The sequence below is a fragment of the Sus scrofa genome, chromosome 2, assembly GCF_054392235.1.
Source record: "Sus scrofa isolate SSC_HxYL_T2T_F1_AM1 chromosome 2, Sscrofa_HxYL_maternal_Yorkshire_Landrace_v2.0, whole genome shotgun sequence".
NCBI lineage: Eukaryota > Metazoa > Chordata > Mammalia > Artiodactyla > Suidae > Sus > Sus scrofa.
The window spans coordinates 64,013,787-64,025,858 of NC_139384.1; the positions used below are offsets into that span (position 1 = coordinate 64,013,787).

The window sequence follows — 12,072 nt, forward strand, 5'->3', positions numbered from 1 at the left end:
CTGCTATATCAAAGCCTCATAAGAAAAAGTTCAAAAAAAAACTCATATTAACAGCAAATCAAAAATCTACAATAGATACTCACACATACAAAAGAAAAAAAATAATCTAAACAGAACACTAAACATAGGCATCAAATCACAGGGAGAGGAAACAAAAGAATGATGGAAGAAAAAAATTCTCACAATAACAAAGACAAAACATTTTTTGAAATGTCAATAAGAACGTACATATTGATAATTACTTAAAAGTAAGTGGATTCAATGTCCCAACCAAATTATATAGACTGGCTGAATGGAAAAATAATACCTATATATATGCAAAACACAAGAGACCTACTTCAGACATAGGGACATAAACAGACTGAGAGTAAGGGGATGGAAAAAGTATTCTATGCTAATGGAAATCAAAATAAAGCTGGAATAGCAATACTCATATCTGACAAAATATATTTTAATTTTTTTTTACAAGAAATAAAGGATATCATATAATGATCAAGGGGTCAGTCCAAGAATAAGATATATAGAGAATGGTAAATATATATGCACATAACATAGGAGCATCTCAGTATACATGCAAATTCTAACAGCCATGAAAGGCAAAATCAAAAGTAACACAATAATTGTAGGGAATATTAACACCCTACTTATATCATTGTACTGATCATACAAATTCAGAATTAAAAGAGAAACACAGTCTTTATTACACATTAGAGCAAATGAATTTAGTTGATATTTATGGAACATTCCATCCCAAAACAGCAGGTATACATTCTTTTGAATGGCACATACAATATCCTCTGGGAACAGAACATGCTGGAACACAAAACGAACCTCTTTAAATTGAATTAAATTGATACTGTATTAAGCAACTTTGACCACAATGATAAAAGATTAGAAACCTAATAAAAATAAGTAAATAAATAAAAACAACAAACATGTGTATGCTAGAAATTGTTACTAAACTACAAATGGATCACTGAGGAAATCAGAGGAAATGATCAAATACCTAAAGACAAATAAAAATAAAAACACGACAACTTAAAACTTATGGGAGCAGCAAAAGCAGTTCTATGAGAGAAGTTTATAACAATACAAACTTACCTCAAGAAGCAAGAAAAAAATCAAATAAAAAATAACACCTAAAGCGACTAGAGAAAGAAGAACAAATAAAATGTAGTAGAAGGAAAGTATGAAAAGGAATAGTAACAGAAGGATATATACTAGAAGGAAAGTAATCGTAGTAGAAGGAAAGTAATCTTAAAAATCAGAACAGAAATAAATGAAATAGACACAAAGAAAACAATTGAAAAGATCAATGAAACTAAAATTTGGTCCTTTGAAAAGATAAACAAAATTGATAAAACTTGAGCCAGATTCATTAATTAAACAAAAGTAGAAGGCTGTAATCAACAAAAATAGAAATAAAAAATAAGTTAGTGCTAACAACATAGAAGTACAAAGAATCATAAAGACTGCTACAAACAAAGAAAATGCTAAGAAAATGGACATTATTGAAGAATGGACAAATTTTAAGAAAGGTAAAATCTAATGTCAAATCAGGAAAAAGTAGAAAATATGAACTTAAACATAACAAGAACTGAAAATTAAACTCTGATTTAAAAATGCCCAACAATCAGTAGTCCAGGAAGTCCATGGCTTCCCAGGAAAATTCTATCAAATATTTCAAAATAGTTAATACCAATCTTCCTGAAACTATTTCAAAAAATTAGTGAAAGTAACACTTTCAAACACATTCTATGATGCCATCATCACCCTGATACAAAAACCAGACAAAGATACCATAAAAAAGTAAATCACAATCTGATATCACAGACTAACATACATGCAAAATGCGCAACAAGATACTAGCAATCTGAATCCAACAAACAATAAATTTTTTTTGGTCTTTTTGTCTTTTCTAGGGCTTTAACTGTGGCATATGCAGGTTCCCAGCCTAGGGGTCTAATTGGAGCTGTAGCCACCAGCCTATGCCAGAGCCACAGCAATGCAGTCTCCAAGCTGTGTCTATGACCTACACCACAGCTAATGGCAACGCCAGATCCTTAACCCACTGAGCAAGTCAAGGTATCAAACCCACAACCTCTTGGTTCCTACTCAGATTCGTTAACCATTGAGCCATGACAGGAACTCCCAACAAACAATATTTTAAAAGTATCATACCATGATCAATTAGACAATTAGAACTCACCCCAGGGATGAAATGATTTTTTTTTCTGTCTTCCTTTTTCCAGTGCCACACCCATGGCATACGGAGGTTCCCAGGCTAGGGGTCTCACTGGAGCTGTTGCTGCCGCCTATGCCAGAGCCACAGCAATGCCATATCCAAGCCACATCTGCGACCTATACCACAGCTCATGGCAACGCCAAATCCTTAACCCACTGAGTGAAGCCAGGGATCGAACCCACAACCTCATGGTTCCTAGCTGGATTTGTTAACCACTGAGCCACAACAGGAACTCACAAAATAATTTTTCAATATCTGCAAATCCATCAGTGAGATGTACCATGTTAACACATTGAAGAATAAAAACCATATGATGATCACAATAGATGAAGGAAAAAATTTGACAAAATTGAACAACCACTTGATGTAAAAATTCTTCAGAAATAGGACATAGAGTCAACATACTTTAACACAATAAAGAATATATATGGAGGATGTCTAAGGTGGCAGAGTAACAATATGTAAGGTTCATCTACTCCCACAAATACATTAAAAAACAACATGTGGAAATATTCACACAGAAAATTTGCAAAATACCGACAGAGACCTCAAGATTATGACAAAACAAGAAAAACATAACAAAACCAAAAAGGACATAAAAAGAATAAACAAGAATAAGAGAAAAATAAGCAAAAGGAAAGGAGATGGGACCTAATCTCTCTGGAGGGAGCTGGAAAGAGGAATAATTCTTGCACTCCAGGAAGGTTGCCACTCCACCAATGAGACAAGCCAAAAACAGAAGAGGAACTCTAGAGAAATGGTCTGAAATAGTTAAGAAAGAGACAGTTCTCCAATAACAATCAGCTCTACAGGCAACAGGCAACCATAGGCAGGTGTCAGCAGGTGCTGGGAAGTAAAATTTTGGCCATAGAGATGGGACACAAAGAGGGAGCTGGGGCCAGTTTCATTGGGGAAAAAATGGGTTGGCTGTGTGGAAACAGTCTGGAGGGACTAGATTACAGGGCAAACGCAATGGAGAGCATCTAAGTGGAGACAACCCAGACGGGCTTAGAGGCTAGATGCCATTGTTTGGGGGTCCTAGAAGGAAGGGGTGGGATCCACCACTAAAGCCTTGTTCCCTCTGCCCTCTTTCTCAATCTGCAGAACACTGCTTTCCTCAGCTTGGGAACAACTTGGCCACAGTGGCTGCCTGGCAATGGCAGGGGAGCATCCCCACACTTAGGGCTATAGACTTCTTGGAGTAGGTGGAGTAACCACCTGGAGGAATAACACAAGTTCCCAGTTCCTGCTGGCTGGGGACCCACACTAATGGAGCCCAACCTGTGCCAGAGGAGCTGCCAGTGGTGGTGGTGCTCATCCCCTGAGAAATCAGGGAAAACTCAGGTACTTTGGCTCCATGCAGAGAATCTACAGGGCCTTTGATCAGCAGGACAATCCCAGTAAAGCTGCTGGCATCAGCACCCACTTCCTGCAAAAGCAATGATCTGCTTCAGAAGTCTCAGCTCTGCTCAGAGAGGCTGTGCCCATTCCCATGAAAGAGCTACCAGACCCTGTTCCCCAACAATCAGGGAAAACACTGGTGCCTTGACTTTACCCAGTGAATTTACAGAAGCTCACATCAGCAAAGCCTTGCCAGAAAAAAAAAACTGCTGGTGGCAGTGCCCACTTCAAAATAGTGGCCTGCTTGAGCAATGGAAACACAGACAAACAGAGCGATCTTAGCTCTGCCCAGAGAATCTGCAGAGGCTCCTGTGAGAGGATTTCTGGTAGTATTCCTCCCTGTTGATCAGGGAAAACACAGGTGCCTTGGTTCTGCCAAGAGAATCTGCATAAGCTCACACCAGCAAAGCAGTGCCAGAAAAGAAATGGAATGTCTGGCAGTATCCATTTCCACAAGAGGGCTGCCAGTGCCCACTCTCTGACAGAGCTGCAGCCTGCTCAACTGGCTAAAATCACATGATAGAGGACTCCTACTGGTGGCCCTGTGAAGGCTCATGTCATTGGCACACTTTCCACACCAAGGTAGTCAGGGGAGGCCCATTAACCCACAATCCAATCTTCAGGGCTATAGAGAGCACTTCTATAAGCACCAGGCAGGAGGGGAGACCACCAGAAACACATATTCCTCAGCTACAGAGGGAGCCTGTGAGCCTGGACAAAGACCCCCACACCTGAGGCTTGAGACAGTGGCCAAGCAAGGAGAGTGCCAGCTGAACAGTGGAACATGATCCTATAGCTACAGAAAACAGTCCCTAGAGCCTGCCCAGCAAAGAGGTACACACGAAAAACTACCACCCCTATGAACTCCAGGACTGGGCATCTGCTTCAATACCTATACACAAAATGTCAAGGGGACAATGAACAAAAAAGTAGACACTATGAAACATCAAAGAAGCACCTTTCAAAGGAACAAGAGAAAAACACACAAACAAACACTAAATGATTAGGAGACAGGCAGTTTACCTGAAAAGAAGAATTCAGAGTGATAATAGTAAAGATGATCCAAGATCTTGGAAAAAGAATGGAGACACAGATTGAGAACTTAAAAGAGATGTTTAACAAAGAGCTAGAGGGTTTGAAGAATAGCGAAATGGCTGAAATGAAAAAATGATCTAGAAGGAACCAATAGCAGGCTAATGGAGGCAGAAGAATGAAAAAGTTGAGGTGGAAGACAGAGAGGTGGAAATCACTGCTACAGAAAATAAAGAGAAGAGAATGAAAAAAAAAAAAAAAACCTGAAGAAAGTCTAAGAGACTTCTGTGACAACATTAAACATACCAACATTTGCATTATAGAGATTCCAGGAGGGGAAGAGAGAGAAAATATTTGAAGAGGTTATAACAAAAATTTCCCAAATATGGGAAAGGAAAATCTCACTAAAGTGGAAGAAGTACAGAGAATTCCATACAAAATAAACCCGAGAAGAAATACAGCTAGACATATACTAATCAAACTGACAAAAATTGTTAAAAGAAAAATATCAAGAGCCACAAGGGAGAAGCTATAAATCACATATAAGGCTGCTCTGGAGTCCACTCAGCTGCCCTTCTGTGGAGGAGCCTTTGGAAGTCCTCTGGGATGTTGCCTTTCTGAAGACTTGTTTGTGACTGGATGGTGGTTTGGGGACCAGGGAGGAGGAAGAACTTGTACAAGGCACCACTTTTTGTGGCCCAGTGGTTGGCTTCTGGCCACTGGCTATGGCACTTGAAATTCTGTGAGCTTCACCATTATTTACTGTCCATAAACTGGAGTTAGGTAGTGTCTAGCTGTCAAAGATTGGCTGATGCCAGGCTCGACTCTGGTCCAGGAGCTGCCAGGACTGCAGTTTTTGCTGTTCAAGCTGTTGCAGGGCAAAATGGAGTTGGTAGCTGCCTGCTGTGGGGTAGTACTTGTGCTGGGGGACAACCCCTGTAGCCTTGCTATATGCACTGTTCTCCACCTCTCCCTCCCAGGCAAAGCCACCTGTTTGGAGGCTCCTGCTTCCGGGGCGGGGGGGAGTGTGGCTCTCAGGAGCTTTGGGGTCTGACTGTACTGGCCACATTGGGTCACCAGGACTGATGACAGGCCGCAGTGAGGGGGAAGTTGGCACACTGCTTCTGTTTATGATACCACTTGCCAAATTCAGGTTTGTTACCTGCTGGGTGAGGAGGCTGATGTGAGTGGACAGTGAATACTGCCTTGCTGCCTGCTTCTCGGCTAGCCGCTGAAGTTCAGCAGTATCCATACTTGGGTTGTACCATCTGCTGTATGAAGAACCATCTTCTCCCTCCTTTTGTGTTTTGGCTACTCCTGAATGCTGCTTGTTTGGATGGACTGAACCTGCTTTTGCTGAAGAGGGACGAGACTGGCTATAGATGTGTGCTGCACTTGGAAAGAGGAAAAGGGGCCAATGGTGTAACTGCCTGATTGACAGCGTGGCGGGCCAGCGGGGCTTGATAAATTCTGTGTCCCAGGATGTATGCTGGGAGAAGCACTGTCAGGGACTGTGCTCAGTAAAGCTGCTGGCTGGTGAGGCATGCTGGGAAGAGCTGGAGGAATCTGAGATAGAGAAGAATGGTGGCCTGACCCTAGTGAGAGGTCAGAGGTGGCAATGATAGATGACAAATGGGTGTTGGGAATTTTCTGCAGAAGAGCAGCAGCAGGACCAGAGAAAGAAGCAGAGGAAGAATTGGTACAGACTAATTTAGCTTCTTTTTCTGCTGAAGTAGTAAATCGAGATAATTTATCAGTGAATTTCTGTTGTCTGTTGCTGCTTGGGCTGCTTTGTTTTCACTTCTTCCATTGTTTCAGGGTGATCACCCTTTGCCCCACTATCAGAAAAACTGTTGCTGTTTTTAGAACTTTTTGAATGAGTCCCCAGGAAGACACGTGCAGACTTGTTTTTTTGAGTATAAAAAGTCAACGCCTCCTCCAGTTCAGCCTCACTTGCTTGTCAGATGAACTGAAAGTTTTCCGTATTCACCCCATCTTCCTCTTCTTCGTCAAGTTTCTTCTTCAATTTCTTTTCAGCCATTTGTTCTGTTGCCTTGTTGTACCCAATGATAAAGTCACCCAGCTGGTGGGCCAGGATAATGGCTGATCTTTTTGCAGAAATTCTACAAGCCAGAAGGGAGTGGCAAAATATATTTGAGGTGATGAAGAGGAAGAAACTAGAACCAAGACTACTCTACCCAGGAAAACTCTTATTCAGATTTGATGGAGAGATTGAAAGCTTCATAGACAAGCAAAAGCTAGGAGAATTCAGCACTTCCAAACCAGCTCTACATCAACTACTAAAGGAACTTCTCCAAGCAGAAAAGGAAAAGCGACAATTAGAAACACAAATGTTAAAAATGGTAAAGGCCAGATAATTTGAAGGTAGGAAATCACCCATTGACATATATGGTATCTAAACTAGCATACAAGAAAAACCAAGCCAAACATAACACTAAACATGGTCAGCAAATCTCAGGAAAAGACAACAAAAAGAGGAAGGGCAAAAAAAAAAAAAAAAAAAAAAGAACGATCCAAAATAGAAATCTCCCCCCAAAATTAAGTAAATGACAATAAACACATACTTATCCATAATTGCATTGAATGCAAACAGGTTAAATGTTCCAACTAAAAGATTCAAAAGCAAGACCCACATATATGCTGTCTATAGGAGACCCACTTCAGAACTAAGGATGCATACATACTTAAAGTGAGGGGATGGAAGAAAATGTTACACACAAATGGAAATTATAGAAAAGCAGGGGTAGCAATACTCATATCAGACAAAATAGATTTTAAAATAAGGAAGGACATAAGAGACAAGGACATTGCATAATGATTAAAGGATCAATACAAGAAGAAATAACCATTTTAAATATATATACACCCAACATAGGGGCTGCACAATATATAACTACAAAGAGCCATAAAAGGGGAAGTTAACAGTAACACAAAAATAGTGGGGGACTTCAATATGCTCCTTACAGCAATGGACAGATCACCCAGACACTAAATCAGCAAGGAAACACAGGCCTTAAATGATACAATAGACCAAATAGACTTAACTGATATTTACAGAACTTTTCACCCCAAAGCAGCAAGTGCACAAGGAACATTCTCCAGGATAGATCATATCTTGGGCCATAGATCAAGCCTTGATAAATTAAAAAAAATAGTGAAATTATTTCAAGCATTTTCTCTGATCAGAAGATTAGAAATAAACCAGAATAAAAAATAGCAAAAAACACAAATTCTTGGAAGCTAAACAATATGCTACTAACAAATCATTGGACATGAAGAAGACAAAGAGGAAATTAAAAGATACATAGAGAAAAATGACAATGAAGATAAAACAATTAAAAACCTAAGGTACACAACAAAATCAGTTCTGAGAGGGAAGTTTATAGCAATGCAATCTTATCTCAGGAAAGAAGAAAAGATGCAAATAAACACCCTAACCTTACATCTTAAACATCTAGAGAAGAAAGAACAGACAAAGCCCAAAATTATTACAAGGAAAGAAAACATAAAGACTAGAGCTGAAATTAATAAGATAGAGACAAAGAAAACAATTCAGGAGATGGATGAAACCAAAAGTTGGTTCTTTGAAAAGATCAACAAAATTGATAAACCATTAGCCAGACTCATCAAGAAAAAATGTATAAGGGTCAAATCAATAAAATTAGAAATGAAAAAGGAGAAGTTGCAACTGACATTGCAGAAATACAAAGGATTAAGAGAGACTACTATGAGCAACTATATGCCAATAAAATGGACAACCTAGAAAAAAATAGATTCTTGCAAAATGTTCAAGCTACTGAGGCTGAACCAGGAAGAAATAGAAAATAAGCAGAAACAAATACAACTAGCATCCATGAGGATGCAAGTTCGATCCCTGACCTTGCTCTGTGGATTAAGGATCCGGCATTGCCATGAGCTATTGTGTAGGTCACAGATGCACCTTGGATCAGGCATTGCTGTGACTGTGCCAGCGGCTGCAGCTCCAATTTGATCCCTAACCTGGGAACATCCATATACCTTGGGTCTGGCCCTGAAAAAAAAAAAAGAGAGAGAGAGAGAAAGAAAAGAAAGAAGAAAAAGAAAATGTGAATAGACCAATCAAAAGTACTGAATTTGAAAATGTAATTTAAAAATTTCCAAAAAACTAAAGTCCAGGACCTGATGCATTCATAGCTGAGTCCTACCAAACATTCAAAGAGTTAAAACTTCTTCTACTGAAAATTTTTCCAGAAAACTGCAAAGGATGGAGCACTCTCAAGCTCATTCTATGAAGCCACCACTGCCCTGATAACAAAACCTGAAAAAGATACCACAAAAAAAGAAAATTATAATCCAATATTGCTAATGAACATTGATACAAAAATGCTCAACAAAATATTAGTAAACTTCATACAAATATACATTAAAAATATCATACACCATGATCAAGTAAGATTTATCCCAGGAGTGCAAGGGTTCTTCCATATCCACAAATCTATCAATGTGAAATACCACATTAACAAACTAAGAAATAAAAACCATAAGATCCTCTCAATAGATGCAGAAAAATCTTTGACAAAATTCAAAACCCATTCCTGAGAAAAACTCTCAAGACAGTGGGCATAGAGGGAAACTACCTCAATATAATAAAAGCCATTCGTGACAAACACACAGATAATATCATTCTAAATGCTGAATAATTTAAAGCATTTCCACTAAGATCAGGAATAGGACAAAGATGTCCTCTTTCACCAAATTGTATTCAACATAGCCTTGGAAGTCCTAGCCATGGCAATCAGATAAGAAAAAGAAATAAAAGGAATTGAAATTAAAAAAGTAAAACTATCATTATTTGCAGATGGCATGATTCTATACTTAGAATATCCTAATGATGCTACAAAAAAACTATTAGAGTTCATCAGTGAATTTGGTAAAGTCACAGGATACAAAATTAATACACAAATTGATTTCATTTCTATAAACTAACAATGAAAGATCAGAAAGAAATTAGGGAAACAATCCCATTTATCATTGCATAAAAAATGAAATACTTTGATTTGCATTTCTCTAATAATCTGCAATGTTGAGCATTTTTTCATCTGCTTGTTGGCCATCTGTATATCTTCCTTGGAGAAATGTCTACTCAGGACTTTTGCCCATTTTTCAGTTGGGTTATTGGCTTTTTTGCTGTTGAGTTATATAAGTTGCTTGTATATTCTAGAGATTAAGCCCTTGTCAGTTGTATCATTTGAAACTAATTTCTCCCATTCTGTAAGTTGTCTTTTGGTTTTTTGTTTTTGCTTTCTTTGCTGTGCAAAATCTTGTCAGTTTGATTAGGTTCCATTGGTTTATTTTTGCTTTTATTTCTGCTGCTTTGTGATGACCTGAGAAAACATTTGTAAGGTTGATGTCAGAGAATATTTTGCCTATGTTCCCTTCCAGGAGTTTGATGGTATCTTGTCATACATTTAAGTCTTTAAACCATTTTGAGTTTATTTTTGTGCATGGTGTGAGGGTGGGTTCTAGTTTCGTTGATTTGCATACAGCTGTCCAGGTTTCCAGAAATACGTGCTGAAAAGACTGTCTTTTCCCCATTTTATGTTCTTGCCTCCTTTGTCAAAGATTAATTAACTGTAGGTGTCTGGGTTTATTTCTGGGTTCTCTATTCTGTTCCATTGGTCTGTATGTCTGTTTTGGTACCAGTATCATGCTTCTTGATAACTGTGGCTTTATACTATTGCCTGAAGTCTGGGAGAGTTCTGCCTCCTGCTTGGTTTTTGTTCCTCAGAATTGCTTTAGCAATTCTGGATCTTTTGCGGTTCCATGTAAATTTTTGGATTGTCTGTTCTAGTTCTGTGAAAAATGTCATAGGTAATTTGATAGGGATTGTGTTAATCTGTAGATTGCTTTGGGTAGTATGGCCATTTTTAAAATATTAATTTTTCCAGCTCATGAGCATGGAATATCTTTCCATTTCTTTGTATCTTCTATGATTTCCTTGATTAATTTTTTATAGTACTCAGTATATAATCTTTCACCTCCTTGGTCAGGTTTATTCCCCAGTTATTTGATTTTTTAGGATGCAATATTAAAAGGTATTGTATTTCTGTATTCCTTTTCTAATATTTCACTGTTAATATACACAAATGAGATTGATTTCTGAATGTAAATATTATATCCTGCTATTTGCTGAATTTGTTGATCAGTTCAGGTAGTTTTTGGGTTGAGTCTTTAGGGTTTTCTATATATAGTATCATGTTATTTGTATATAGTCAGTGTTTTACTTCTTCTCTTCCTATTTGGATACATTTTATTTCTTTTGTTTGTCTGATTGCTGGGCCTAAGGCTTCCAAAACTGTGTTAAATAGCAGTGTTGAGAATGGGCATCCCTGTCATGCTCCAGATTTTAGTGAGAAGGCTTTCAGCTTATCTCCATTGAGTATTGTATTTGCTGTGGTTTTGTCATAAAAGGCTTTTATTATGTTAAATTATGTTCCCTCTGTGCACCCTTTAGTAAGTGTTTTGATCATGAATGGATGTTGGATTTTGTCAAATGCTTTTTCTGCATCTATTGAAATGATCATGCAGTTTTTGACTTTTTTAATGTGGTATATGACATTGGTTGATTTGTGTATGTTGAACCATCCTTGTGAACCTAAGATGACTCCCACATGGTCCTGGCATATGATCTTTTTTATATGTTGTTGGATTCAGGTAGCTAGAATTTTGTTGAGAATTTTTGCATCTATATTCATCAAAATATTGGCCTATAGTTTTTTTTGGTTTTTTTTTAGTGGTATCTTTGTCTGGTTTTGGTATTAGGCTGATGGTGGCATCATAGAATGTCTTTGGGAATGTTCCTTCTTCTTCAACCTTTTGAAAAAGTTTAAGGAGGATGGGTATAAATTCCTCTTTGTATGTTTGGTAGAATGTGCCTGTGAAGCCATCTGGTCCTGGACTTTTATTTGTAGGGAGTGTTTTTATGACATATTCAATTTCATTTCTAGTGATCAGTGTGTTCAGTTGATCTTGATTCAGTTTTGGCATGCTGTAAATCTCTAGAAAGTTGTCCATTTCTTCCAGGTTGTCGAATTTGTTGGTATACAATTGTTCATGGTATTCTTTCATGATTTTTTTTGTATTTATGTAATATACATTTTGATTTCTCCTTTTTCATGTCATTTTATTTGGGTTTTCTCTCTCCACTTCTTGGTGAGTCTAGACAGAGGTTTATCAATTTTGTTTACCTTTTCAAAGAACAAGCTCTTAGTTTTATTGACTTTTTCTATTGTTTTTTGAATCTCTATTTTATTGGTTTCCTCTTTGATGTTTATGATTTCCTTCCTTCTGCTGACTTCAGGTTTTGTTTGTTATTCTTTTTCTAATTAATTTAG

General features: G+C 37.9%; 1 pseudogene; it reads right to left on the reverse strand.

Annotated features, from left to right (window-relative positions):
* Positions 1-5,207: 5,207 nt before the first annotated feature.
* LOC102165427 (tubulin polyglutamylase TTLL5 pseudogene) lies at positions 5,208-7,271 on the reverse strand (annotated as a pseudogene).
* Positions 7,272-12,072: the final 4,801 nt, after the last annotated feature.